At 28.1% G+C, this 15228-nt stretch overlaps 1 pseudogene; it reads left to right on the top strand.

Annotated features, from left to right (window-relative positions):
- The first annotated feature begins 4184 nt into the window (after positions 1-4184).
- LOC132938201 (uncharacterized) lies at positions 4185-11474 on the top strand (annotated as a pseudogene).
- Positions 11475-15228: the final 3754 nt, after the last annotated feature.

Raw genomic sequence — 15228 nt, 5'->3', positions numbered from 1 at the left:
AATACATTTAAATATTTTTTCGTGACACTGCGTTATATATCGACAAAACAGGTACACAAGTAACACAACTACAATAGATATTATTGATTTCATTTTATTACATTTGAAATAGGTGGTCAAGTGGGTACCACTGTGCTGTATAGTAGGTATTTAGAGGATTCACTGTAATAGATGTGTCAAATTAGAATTCAATGATATAAAATAATTGTATACAAAAATCATATTTTGATTGATTACGGGCTGTCAATCTATGGTAGATTGAACTACTTTCGTCCAAATATGAACAAAAAAACTATAAAAGTAAACTCTGTTAACAATTGTAAAATTAAAAATATTATTTTTGAATTTATAATTTAAAAAAACTCATAAAAATCAAAATTTTCTAATGCCTATTGCCTATAAATAACTTAAAAAATAGACAAAATCTTTTGAAATTATTTATAGAAAATTATAATATTCTGTGATTATTTTATTATATATATATGATATTTTTTTTAGGATTACACCAAAAAACAAAATCTGGTTTTACGAAAAATCTTTGTTTTTCCTTAATTTTTTTGGTATTTTTTCCCAATATTTTTGAAAATTACTGAACATTTTTTATATTTGATTCCCCAAAGTACCAATAATATTCACTTTCCAACCAGAAAAGATGCTGAAGTAGAAAATTTAAGTATTTCACTGCCGAAAACAGACTAAAATAAAAGGTATATCACTGGAAATATTAAAACATTTGTTGCCCAGCTCAGATTCTTAAATCTTTTAATATTAGTAATAAAACATTCCCATTTCCCAAGAACTATATTTTTTGAATTGCAGGGTTCTTAATTGAATTAGTTTTATTTATATACATATTAGTCATATTAAAAAAAAACCAATTTATAATAGACATTATAATAGTGTACAACCCTGTTGCAAGTACATAATGGATTCTGTTGCAAGTCATTGCTCGGCGTTGCAAGTATTACTTGTTTTTTTTAAGCACTTCCTCTTTGTTGCCAGTAATTGCTGGTCGTTGCAAACACTTTCTCGCTGTTGCTAGTCCTTGCTCGCCCATCCAATAATTATTTTATTAACGAATGATTAATTGTAGGTATTTTGAATTTTCTAAAAGTACATGTTTTTATAATAATTTGTATTATATTATCGTCAAAAGGAAACAATACGTGCAATCACATACACCTTAAATACTGTTTTCAATACAAGTTATACATATAAATTTGTTGAGACTTGGATGGTGTTTAGGGCTTTTTTTTTGTCAACCCATATTATATATAACTAACCTGTACGATAACTCAAACATGAATTTTTTTTTCATCTCACGAAAAATTAATAATTTTATATTATTTATTTAAATAGTTTTCATTATTTACATACTATATTAGTATTATAATTTATAAGTAGAATATGGCATTTCCATATTTTTACAAATATGGTACCACTAGACGTTCGGACCTGATCTGATTTGTTGCATCAAGGCCACGACCATTTGACGACACATATGAAGCAACATCCGGTTCAGACAAAGTACCCGTCACATAATGGCAAGTTGATTATCGAGTCGTCACAGACATTTTAGTATTATGTCTGGTGAGGCACCCCGTCCCTTAAATAGCGCATGGACCAATTTATTATTCTGATACAATTTTCTTTTTTTTACATTTTACACATACATATTGTAGTAAAATCATTTATAATATTTAATTTTCATTCAATTTAAATCAAAAAAATAAAATGTAGACCACCTGTAATAAACTGTATACAAAAAGTACTATTATGTAACACGTTGCCAGACTACGCAATATTATGTTAAAATACTAGAGGTAAAACGATACAAGTTAGTCAATAAACATTTTAAGATTATGATAGACCTTACTAGGCTGATCCAGTCATGAATGATAATAGATGCTAAATAAGTCCATATTGATGATAAATAGTCAGGAAAAATATAAGAATATAATATACACAATGTTATATATTGTTAACATTATTTGCGTAACAGTATTTACAATGAAATAATTGTTGAATTGTAAATTGGTGGATTAAACTATTCCTTAAAAACATTAAACTATTTTTAAACATAAAATGTTGATGATTATACATATTATTGTTTTAAAGTAATAACTATTAGGAGTAAATACGGATGTAACATATTATATAATCGAGTTTTATTGTTACGTTAATATCTAACATTTTAATTTATTTATACTAGTTTATATTATCCAATGGTATTTTGTATAATTTGAAGTAGAAAGTGTTTCCTTTTAAAAATGTAACACCAACATTGTTTAATGCCCACATCTGTCAATCCTTCCAATCGTCTCGTCCCCGATCATCCGTCTGCACTTCCAGACTGGTGCCGCTAGATCATCGCCTTGTTCAAGTCGTTGTTATTTGTTTGCAGAATTGGCTTGTTGCCTAAGAATCGATATTTGACGAGTTTGAACCATTTTTCAGCAACAAGTGGCCTCCACAGAAACTTCAAATCGTATACATTGCACATCATTATAATATGCTAAATATTATTTTATAATGTAAACATAATATATTGCACTATTATACCTACAAAAATATGGGATTTTAACTTTGTCATTAAACTATATGATATATAATTGAATTTTGCAGCAACATACAAGGTAAATAAATGGTTGGATTAATTAGGCGTCGGTAAATTATTATGTTGCCTAATACTGCAAAAAAATTTAGTGTATTTGTTATCTTATTGTATTTCTATTCCATATTCTAAATCGAGACAACTTGGATCGAGACACTTTGGAATTCATTGTTGGACTTCATTCCTCCTCAATTAAATGTCACATAGTTAATTTCCCCACCGGGATTCACGACCGACGACTAGGACTTAGCCAACGAAAAGGCAATATCAGTTTCTCCTCAGTGGCTCGAACAAAATATTTAAACACCTATTTTATATTCTATATTTTATCCTACTTTATTTTTAGACTTTTTTATCTATTTATTAATTTTATAACATATAACCATTGGGCACGATAAGAAGAAGAAAAAGTTAAATTAAATCTTTATTTTTTTCAACTCAATTCAATGCATTTTAATATTTGTTCGTGACACGGCGTTATAGATAGACAAAACAGGTACACAGTCGATCGTCCATCACTGCGATTATTTTATTACATATGAAATAGGTAGGCAAGTGGATACCACCCTATAGGTGTCTAAAGGGATCTTTGTAATATATGTACCAAATTAGAATTCAATGATATAAAATAATTATATATGAAAATTGTTTCTGATCCATGACAGTATGTATGGTGGCTACATTCCCAAGTATATTTAATGATATTATTACTATAAAATATGTAATTTATTTCACTATTAGACATTAGCAAAACAGTAGGTTAAATTAATTTTGTCAAAATATGAACATAAACGATCTATACAAGTAAACTGTGCTTAAAACATATTTTTTGTAAATTTGTTACAGTATAAACTACATAAGTATAAAAAACCTTGTATTCAATTTAAGATGTTAAAATAATTAAAAAAGATTCAAAGTATTTTGTAATTTAAACCATATATAAATTAATGTATACATTTGGTGAAAATTGTATGTATCTACATTCTACATTCTACAATTAGTTGTTTTTTAATTATAACAAAATAAGAAAATAAAATTGTTCGATGAATCGTTTTGATTCACGGGTGAATACTGAATATCCAATGACGTAAACATTTTAAATTAAACGCTCATAAAAAATTATTGTGAATTCACGCTCAAATTCCATTAACAATAATTCCACTAATTTATGATGAACTTTGTAATACATATTCAATTATTTTGACCAAGCCAACCATTTTTTATCAAAATTATTTTTAAAAATAATTAGAATCAAAATTTTCTAATACCTATACATATTTTAGAAAGAGTTAAGTTATTTTGGAATTATGTATGGAAAATGCTAATGTCTACATTCTGTGAACATTTCATACATATACGATTATTTTTATCGAGTCACACAAAACAACAAACTCTGGTTTTGCGTAATATCTCTGTCTCTCTAAATTTTTGTTAGTTTTTTCCGATGTTTTTGAAAACTACTGAACATTTTTTACATTAAATCAAATTTTGATTCTATAAAGTACCAATTATATTATCACTTATCAAAAGAGATGCCGAAATAGAAAATTTAAACAGTTTACTGCCCAAAATGGTGAAGTTAGAAAAAAAGGTATCTAATATAATTTTAATATTAATACAGTTATTGCTCCCATCATATTATTCTTAAATCATTAAATATATTTTAAAAAGATTTTTCCAAGAAATATGTATGTTGAATTTCAGAGTATATATTACCGTATTAAAAAAAAATAATTTATAATAGACGTTAATACAGTTTTAAATCAAATTCCACATATTACATAATATGTAGTTGATGTTAAAATATCTTGTTTCAATAAAAATATTATATTAAGATAATTTTTTTATAGTTCCGTAAGATCTATAGTTTATACAGAATACCGTTCAATTAATATTATATTTATAAATTTTGTTCGTTTAAGAAACAAAGGTTTGCATAAAGTTTATAAAATCAAATATCGTGAAAAGTATCGTTATATTGACATAATACTAAATAAATGTCCAAATATCATCTATGCAAAATGATTAATTTCTTTAAGTTGAGTAAGTTAAGCCTCACGTCCTATTTTCAACCAAATTGATAAAAAAGTTTTTTCACCTAAAAATATTCCATTATTTTTACTCGCGGTTTCACATTTACCATTTTGGAAAGCAGTGTCTCAAAATTAGATTAATACCTAAATATTTTCAGTTTTTAACTATTTTTACAAAGGTTTGACATGTACATATATTTTGATTTAAGCCGTTATTCTCATGTATACATAGATTTGTTTTATTTGGTTGAATCGAATTAACTATATAGTTTGGTAATACTTAGGTTTTTCTAAGTTTAGGAATAAATTATTTTAACATAGCCATTTTTGTATTTTACTCATGTCGGATTGAACACGTCTAGACAATACTTCATCCCAAGATTGGCCTTCAACAAAAAGAACTGTATCATCTGTGTATAGCAAACTAGTTTTATTCAAAATTATGCATAATTCGTCCACATTTTTTTTAGCGCTTCTTATATTAAGGTGTATAATATTTTTAATAACTGATCCCTATTTAATATCGTTTTCATGTTTTCCCATGTACCATTATAAGTAATTATTTATATAATCGTTGGCAAAATTATTACTAAGTATATTGTCAGTCATTATTAGTATTATTACCATTATTAGTTCGAAAAATACGTATTATCTATCTTAAATTGGTTTTTATTTGTAGGTACTATAGTTTTTATTTTCCGTATGCACCCGTATAAATAAAACTATTTCTACGTTAAATAGCAAAACAGTTATTTTACTTTTTTACTCGAAAATAATAAATTTGGTCGTGTTGTAATATTTACGATCATATAACATTATATTAGCATGTAGTATATGATGTCACCGGTCAACGGCATACATTAAGAATGTGGCACTTATCATTATAACGTAATTTTTATTTTTTTAAATGTGTGCATGACTTATCATTAATTTGTTCGCTTTTGTCAAAAAACTCGACAAATATTTAATAGAACCTCGTAAGTTGTCGTTAGTGGAAATTAAAAAAATATTGAGCATAAATCCACAATATTATTTTATGAGCGCCTAAAGTTTTAATTTTTACAACATTGGATATTAACTGTATTACTCATGGAGTGATTTTCTTATCGCTTACTGTAATTCCTGAATTTATTAAAAAGCATCTTTTACCCCGAACATAAAAATCCCAATTGCCAAAATAGGTATAGTATGACTAGGTATAGCATATATGATATATACACATAAAAACCTCCCAAAATACCACATAACTTTAAGATAATGGGGATATTTCACAAAAAACCGCAATTCTAATAATTCTAGTAGTTGAAATAATGCTTCGATTTTCAAATTCATTGTCTTTTCTGTTGGGAAAGTAAATAAAATAAGTGCATATGAAAATTTCTACCTAGTAATTTTAAATCAGAAACTGGAACCGTTATGATTTTATTGGTTCCTGTTTTGGTTTTTAAAAATATCAAATTTCGGTTAATTTATCGAGTTGAATTCAAATATGTTTAGAAACCAGGAATTAAGCATACAAAAATATATGTACAAATAACAACACACACACGACACACATACGATTGTATTAGATCAATACCTCTGCTCCGATTCTAAAATTTACTGATTTATGTTATACAATAATTAAAATAAATTGTTTTCATTATTATAAGTTTGAATGTGTACCACCTCCAAGGAGTGAATTCATATTAGTTATTATTACAGAAAATATTGTATTTTGAAATTCACAAGATTATAATATTTAATTATGCTAACAAACTATGCAATCATAAAATATTTGTTTTAGAACACGATTCCAAAAATATCAAATAAAATCAAAATTGTATTCTTATAAATTATAACTGATTATTAATTTGGCCGTGGGTAATGGTTATGGTTGTGCTTTCAATGGCCCATATTTGAATGAATGCATTTTATTAAGATACCGCCGTGGTGTCTATAAGTAAATGATACAGCTATACAAATATACTCGCTGTTTATTGTTTATATATCAAATGTCACGTAGTTTTACAGATTTCAGAGTGTGGATAATATGAGTATCCAACGTCTTACATCGTGAGCAATTTCCATCCAAAATGACACAAATATTACCTAATAAATCTGATCAAATCGACCAACTTATCTTTCCCAATCACTACGTCATAATTATCTTACGTGTAGTTACTTTTAACTTTACTACTGTTACTTATAGTTGATGTTCATGGTTTGACTGTGTACCTATACCTACAAAACTATCAATTGGCTTGAACACAACAAATAAATAAACCATGTATCCAAAGAGTAAAATTTAAATATTAGAACTGTTTTAGCATTCTACTGTGTATAATTTATATTGTTTTTAAATAACTAGAAGTAGAAATCCTGTAATTCGTTACATTTTACATACATTTGTTGTAAATGTGAGCATTTGTGAATCGATCACTTATGAATTTTCGTTTAAAATTGAATATAAATAACAACTTCTTTGTATATTTTATTAATAGCATATGAGCGATTGAAAAATAATCAAATATTAAATAATAGCAGTATCCTAACAAAATGAAATTTAACATGGAGTTTACATAAACTATGCTAAACTGATTTTGAATAATTTTGTCACCATTCTGTTGCCTATACTCTTAATATAGAATACGTTAGGATTATAGTATTTACAATAAAACAACAGTAAACAAATTGCTTTGAATATTTTAAAAATAAAACTGTAAGGAGCTTATACTTTACTTTATAATACATTGTTTGCTTAAAGGTGAACAATATATTGATCATACAACAATTGAATAGCATTATGGCTGATTACAGAGAGTTTGGCAAAAATAAAATCTATTTAAAACACAGTTCTGTGAATAGACTGCTAATACTAATATACACAATGGTGAGTACAAATACAAAATTTAAAATTATAATTTATGAACATCAAAAATATTTTTCTGTTAATATAATATATTTTATAATAATCCATTGAAAAATCAAAACAAAATCTATTGCTATATAATAAATAATAATACTCAATAATTGATACAAAACTAAGTTTTAGTAGTAAATATAAAAACAAAAAAAAACAGTATGATTTTACAATTAAATGTATAAATAAATAAAATATATAATAGTAATTAGTTCGGTTCTGAATGCCATCAAGTACACACGTTTTCCGATAGCAGTATGCTCGTCGCTCCCTTATCAGTTCATAGTTATTTATACGGCTTTGCTTATAGTCCATATTACGATCGTAATTATGTCGCTACAATCTAACAGTAACGGTTCCAAAAAAATAACAAACGTGAGGAAAATAAAACTAAATTTTTCTGCAGTCCAAATCGGTACTCTGCTCTTGCTCAGCACGACAACAACTCATCTTCCGAAAATGATGAAAATCGCAAAAGTATTGAAACTTCAAAACTACCACCTGTGTATATAAAAAATGTGAGAGATATCTCCACCTTCACCTCTAGCTTGTTGACTATTCTTAAACCTTCCGATTTCATTTGCAAATCTACTCATTCTCGTCTAATTGTCCGCACACAGACTCGCGAACATTATAATCTGCTCTTACAACACCTAATAAGCAACGGTGCCAGTTTTCATACCTATCAGCCTAAAGCTATTCGTCCGTTACGTGTAGTTATTCGCAATCTTCACCCAACCACTTCACATGAAGACATCATTGCCAGTCTTTCCGATTTGGGACACCACGTCTCCAACGTTCACAACATCAAACGTTTTTCCAACAAAACACCCCTGCCACTCTTTTTTGTCGATATCAAGACGAATACAAATAACTTGGATATTTACAAAATTGAATTTCTTCTCAACACCAAAATAGTAGTCGATAAACCATACCCACCCAAAGGACCACCTCAGTGACACGTATGTCAGACTTATGGGCATACCCGGAGTTTTTGTTACTACTTTCCACGTTGTGTTAAATGTGAGGAAGAACACCTCTCGGAATCATGCAATAAATCAAAGGACTCTCCAGCCAGATGTGCTTTATGTTCAGGTGAGCACACCGCAAACTATAAAGGTTGCCCAACTTACAAAAAAATACTTAAAAATAAACTCAAGACTTCCCTAAAGGCTCCTCCAACTGTGATCCCCGACGCTCAAGTCAAGCCCCAAGCAACATCATATGCAGAAGCGGCCTCTAATAATAATCCTACAATAGAAATCGTCACAACAATGTTATCTCAATTTATCACCATCTGTATAATTGGGCCACTGATATCTCTCCTCACTGATGTACTGCAAAAACGTTTTACTCCATAGTTCAACCAACTATTTCTGTTTATCGAATTACTTAATTATTATTTCCGTTTAGCTTATCATACCTAATAATGTATCAATTCATTTTTTGTATCTGCTTTAATTGGCTTCTTTAGGTATGACTATATATAAATGTCAATTATTATTCTTACCTATTTTATTGTATGTCAAATATTATCATAGACTTTAATTATGTAATTTTAATATTGTAATCATCGAACTATCATAGTTTTTACTAATAGTTCTAAAATAAAAAAAAAAAAAAAATAATAGTAATTAATTACTAAACATACTACTTATATTACCTCAATCCTAATATTTCATGTAAAATCAATAAACCTACTAACAATATTTTGTTTAAATGATTACCCAACTTAAAATTATCATTTAAATAAGACAGTATAATAATAAATTAATAAAGTACTGTAAATCTAAAATAATAAATGTTTTTACTTTCTTACACTGTCAACAATACCAGTTGCGAATATGAATTGTCTTGCACCAAATGTATAATCAAAGCTCAGTGTGCATGGTCCCTACAACAACAGGCGTATGTAAGAATGACTAATTTAAACAAATTGAGTTTGATAGTCAACAGTAAAGAGGAATGTCCACGATCTTCAGTAGTAACTAAACATGAATTTAATGACGAATTTAGTAGTCTGCAATACATTATTAAAGTATCAAACGATTCAAAAGGTTTCATTAATTTTCTAAAAATAAGTAATTTTACTTGCAATTCAACAAAAATAAATGTTTATAATAACGAGATAACAAATGATGGGATAGTATATTCAACAAGAATTAACAAAAGTTACTTCAACAAGAAGAAGTCGTTGACTGTTATTATTTATGTCATTTTCATGTTAAGTTTAATGGCGTCATACATCTGTTGGACAACATCGCTGATCACTATGCCACGTTTTATGAACATGGATGTGACGAGCGCAAGAAGGACAAAAACTGTGTGACATGCACGTGGTATGATGATGGCTTCGCACACTACGTTAGATTTTGTTCGTTCGTAAGCTCCTGTGAGGGTGGTAGCGAATGGCACATGAGGCACAATAGTGTTAAGAACCCCTGGCTATATTAGTTAGTATATATATATAATAGTGTATAATATAATATTGTACGACGGCGACTGTCTGGAATTGCTGCGACAGCAATTCCAGGCAAGCGCTGGCTACAGGCACGGCTCGTATAGCAAGCCGTGCCAGTGGCATTTCAGAGCAGTAGACGGAACATTGTGATTCGCACCAGAACATTATATTTGTCAGACCATTTTTTATAAAACATTAAATAATTCATTAAGTGCATTGTAAGTTTTTCTTTTCAAGTTAAATATAGAGAGTAGTAATTAGTTCGAAAGTGTTCGTTGTTTTTATTTGTGCACGGACCTCCAGGGAGATCCGTAACAATAGTATTGGACAACAGTTTTGGAATTTCACGAAGTACAAAGTCAAGGACCGATGTGCCGAAATAAACGTGACAGCAGTCGATCCGCCACCTGGAACGATGGCTGGTAACACGACTATAACGATCACTATAAAAGTATAAAGTACCATAGGAAATTTTCGGATAACCGAACTTTAACGGTGACGGTGGCGAGAACGCTTTGTGAGAACCACAGGTTGTCCGGACACGATACCATCACTTGTATTACGAAACCACCAACCGACGACACAAATGAAGCACTATCCGGTCCGGTCTTGGTTAAGTACAGGTCAGATGAAGGTCAAGAGTTGAATATCGAGTCTTCGCAGACATTCCAGTTTAACGTTAGTACTACGTGCGGCGCCCCACGTCAAGTGCTTGGCTAGAAGCAAGAACTATATGGCGTAGGGTACGGAGGCACAACCGTAACATTAAACGGCCTTCGGTTCGTCGAACCATGCGTTGCGTACCCCGCCCGCATGTTTGTCAAGCTGCCAAATGGCACCATGCAGTTCGCGTCCAGTAATTGTGATAAACCTGTCGACGACACAAGCATAGATTAACGAGTGCCACAATTGAACAGTTCCAATGGTTGGGACATAAACATACCTAACTTCACTCGGGTGCTGAACTTCGGACTAGAAGTGATGAACTTCGTCAAGAATCAGTCACTGTATGTGTATGGTCCATTGATCAGTTATTACCACGTATTGGAGAACCATCCAGTGCTAGAGAATTTTGAAATAGAATTAGGTGGTTCAGTGGTCGTCTACGGTAACCACTTGCGGTACATACATCCTGACGTCCTGATACGGTTCCAAGATTCACAGGTTAAAGATTGCAAAGTCACCTCGGCTACAGAACGTAGTTTTGTATGCATGCCAAACACGTCCGTCGTCGTTTCGAATAAGATGTTTGTCAATATTGGCGACTTTTTGACGTATAACGTTACCAAACTTACTTATTTTTTTTCCAAACTTATTTGGAATTTCATGGTGCCTCTGCTTGTGGTGGTTGTTTTAGCCTTGGCTTGTTTTTATCAAATTAATAGTCGGTATAACGTGCATAAAACAGTCCATGACCCACCTGTGCATTTGAAAGACCTGGACACACAGACAGCGCTATTATAATGTTAATTATTGTTAATTATAGTGTATTTAGTGTAACGGTCAATAGCTACCAGAAAACCACGGGACTTACACATACATGCCGTCCACGCTGTGTTTTGAAATCGTATTACAAGTTGTGTAATACGATGTGTTTTAAGTTACTGTTACTTGTTGCAAACTTACACAATAGGATGGCCACTTCTGCGCAGTGTAGTTTCCGTCTCACAAACGTACAACATTTAAAATATTTGAATAATTATTGTTTCTTACGTTTATATCGTATATTATAATAATAATTTAAATTGCCGATGTTTTTAAAGGACAACTTTGTCAAATATTGGTTTTTTAATATTTTTTTTAACCAGACATTTTTAGCTGAATATTTTTGGATAACATTTCGTGGATCGTATGTCGCCGGATATTATTTAGCGGATATTATAAATAACAAGAAGTGATCACCACGATGACTTTTTTTGGTGTATTTTTTCAACTCATTACTATACAGTATTTGTTCAAGCAGCAGGTAATTATATTAAACGATAAAAATAGTAAATTGGGCATTAAAATTTAACTATACATAATATAATAAAAATCAAAAAATGGAAAAAAAAATGCAATGTGATTATATTGTTAACTTTTTAACTTAAGATATATAATTGTTGATTGTAAATTTAGTATATATTAACGTTGTTTTTATAATGTGATAGTACTGTCTAATTAATGTATTTTGCCATTCATATAACATATCATAATTTAATTCTTACACACATAGTAATATAAATTGACAATTGTATACTAACATTGAATAATGATGATTAACTCAGACGTGGGTTTTTTGTTGTATTATCTATAGTTTATTTTCAAACTGAATTGAGTATGATAAATAAATTAAAAAAAACATACACCTTTATGTGAAACGTTGACCATGATACATATTGGTCTGTGATTATATTTAATAACTATTCTAAATTATAATATAATCTTTATATAATACTTTTTTATATTAAAAAGTGTGTTTTTAAAATAAATACTAATTATTCAGCAAATTGTATGACATGAGATACACATTTCTATGGCTTTGATCCTTTATCAACATTTTGGTAATTTAGTAATTCATAAATTAATATTTAGTTTATTGTTAACAATATTACTGTCAGCTATACCCATGAAATCAGACGAACATATCAAAATGATTGAGGATAATAATTAACGAGATATTTGATTTAATAATATGAGATAAATAACTTCGTGACCATACATGAATTTTTCAATTATTGACGTACCTATTTTCAATTTTATATGGGGAAGAGGGGGGGAATTGTTTCCTACATGATATAAGTACTGACATAGAGACATGTATAGTTTGTTATTTTTGTTATTTTTTAGTATCTCCATAAAAAATTAATACAGTTTTTTACAGTAATAAGCAGGTATGAAAATTGTGATGCTATTATTTTTCACAAACTAAAAAACATCAATTTTAGGCAATTAAGTTTTTTAATTTTCTAGATACCTATCCATTTTATTGATCATATTTCTTAAAACAGTTTTAAAAAAAGGTGGTTAAGTGGCTGTCGCTCTGCTCTATAGTATAGGTTACAAGTGAGTCACTGTAATAGATGGTGTTAAATTTCAATTCAATGATATATAATATCAATGTATAAGAAAAACGACTCTGAGCGAAGACGGTCAGACAGCTTATGATATTACTAAGTATATTTAAGGATATTATTGTGAATAAAGTTATTTATATAATATAACCTATTAACGGGGAACCTTGTTTTAAATGTTCAAATCTTAGCTATAAAAGTTGAACAATTAATACATTTTTAACTGCAAAATAAATAATTATTCAATTTTAAATTGGATAAATCGAACTTTAAATGCTTATAAAAAAAATTGTGCCAATGTATTTTAAATGTTTTTTGGATGACATTGTTACAATATATTAAGAGCCTTGTTTTAAATTTTTAAGTTTTTTACCCAACAAATAAAAGTTTATTGACATTCAAAGAAAAAAAAACCAAAAAAATTGGAAACTGAAAATGTCCGTAAACAGTTCAAAACAAATCCAAATGTTTTGGAAATTTTATCGTGTATAGAAAATGCTAATATAAACGACCAGAACTTTTATAGTTAAATATTTATAATTTCACCATAAGATTTTATCAATCTAGTTTTTAATTTAAACAGTATATTTTCAAAATAGAACTGGTTATTCAGCAAGTTGTACAAATCATTTTTGCTAAGACTGGGATTTAACGATCCTTTAACACAAATTGTGCTCACAATAATGTATCGATGTAAATTTATAAATTAATAATAAGTTAGTTAAGTAAATTTAGTTGGTACACGTACCCTGTCAAAAAACTTAGAAATTTAGTACCTATATATTATGATTTCTCATAAGTTGTTATTAGTGGCAATTAAGAAAAAAGTAGATAAATCTACAATCATTTTTATGAGTGTCTGAAGTGAACATTTGAAAACAACTCATTAAAATCATGAATATTTTCAAATTAGTTTTATTTAACGTGTTCACAGAATAGTTATAATATAATTTTCCATACACCATAAAATATTCAAAATTTATTTTGAAATTTATTTTAGTTTTTTTCAATAAATATTGACAAAAATTATTTTGCTCTTTCACTGGGTCAATAACCTTTAAATACAAAGTTCCTTATAATTTTTTATAATAGTAGCTAACAAATATTAAAGATAGGTACATATTATTATATGTTCGGGTTTTTTTTTTGTTTAATAATCATTTAAAGTTTAAATTTTGACGAATATCATAAACATCAGGAAAATGTGCAAGTTATTTTGTAGTTAAAAATATATAAATTTTCAATTTTATAGCTAATAAAAGGAATGCAAATGTAGACTAAAGTTTTTGTGTTAATGTTAATTAACAAATTAAAGTTAATGTGAATTATATATTTATATCATAAATATCAATAAAATGTGAAATTTATTTTGTTGTTAAAAATATATAATGTATAATGTTCAAATTTATACCTAAGGAATTAACGTTTAGACTATATTTTTTCATAATGTGTATTATATATTTATATGTTGTGACCAAAAAATCTTAAAATTTTATTTTATATTTTTATCACAGTTTTTTTAATAGATATCTAGTTCAAATTAACGAAATAAGATATTTTAAATTTTACACAGAGAATATGGATAATTCAATCTACTGTTCTACTAATAGTAATATTAATTACCTACTTAAATAGTAATAATACTTATTATAATATACTTAGTTATATATGTAGATCTCATATCTTCGATAATATTCATTTTTGTATACAATGATTTTATTTATTATATTGTATTAAATAATTATATTATTTTTATTAACTTTTAATTCAATACAACCTTACCGTAGAATAGCGTGAATAGGTGCATGATATCTGTTAGTTGTTAATTGTTTAAATTTAAATTAAATATTTTGAAAAATTCTTTCATTAGTGATTGCTGTAAAAATTCAAAATATTATACATTTTTAACTACAGATTAATTTCAATCTTTTTGACTCAGTCACTTAACAATTATGTTTACCGACAACTAAAACATGAAATCTAAAAAAAATATTTGTATGGCTTATAGCACAATATTTTGAAAATCATTAAATTTTTTGTTAAAAAATTATTAGTAAAAAAATTTAGTAAGTTAAAAATTATTATTAAAAAAAATAGTAATTTGGTAAAAATGTATAACACATTGTTTTTAAAAATTGGTATCTAGTAATAAGATTACCAGTATA

This window comes from Metopolophium dirhodum, chromosome 2 (genome assembly GCF_019925205.1).
Source record: "Metopolophium dirhodum isolate CAU chromosome 2, ASM1992520v1, whole genome shotgun sequence".
Lineage (NCBI taxonomy): Eukaryota > Metazoa > Arthropoda > Insecta > Hemiptera > Aphididae > Metopolophium > Metopolophium dirhodum.
The sequence above is the reverse complement of the archived record's forward strand: the minus strand, read 5'-3'. Positions and strand labels throughout refer to the sequence as shown.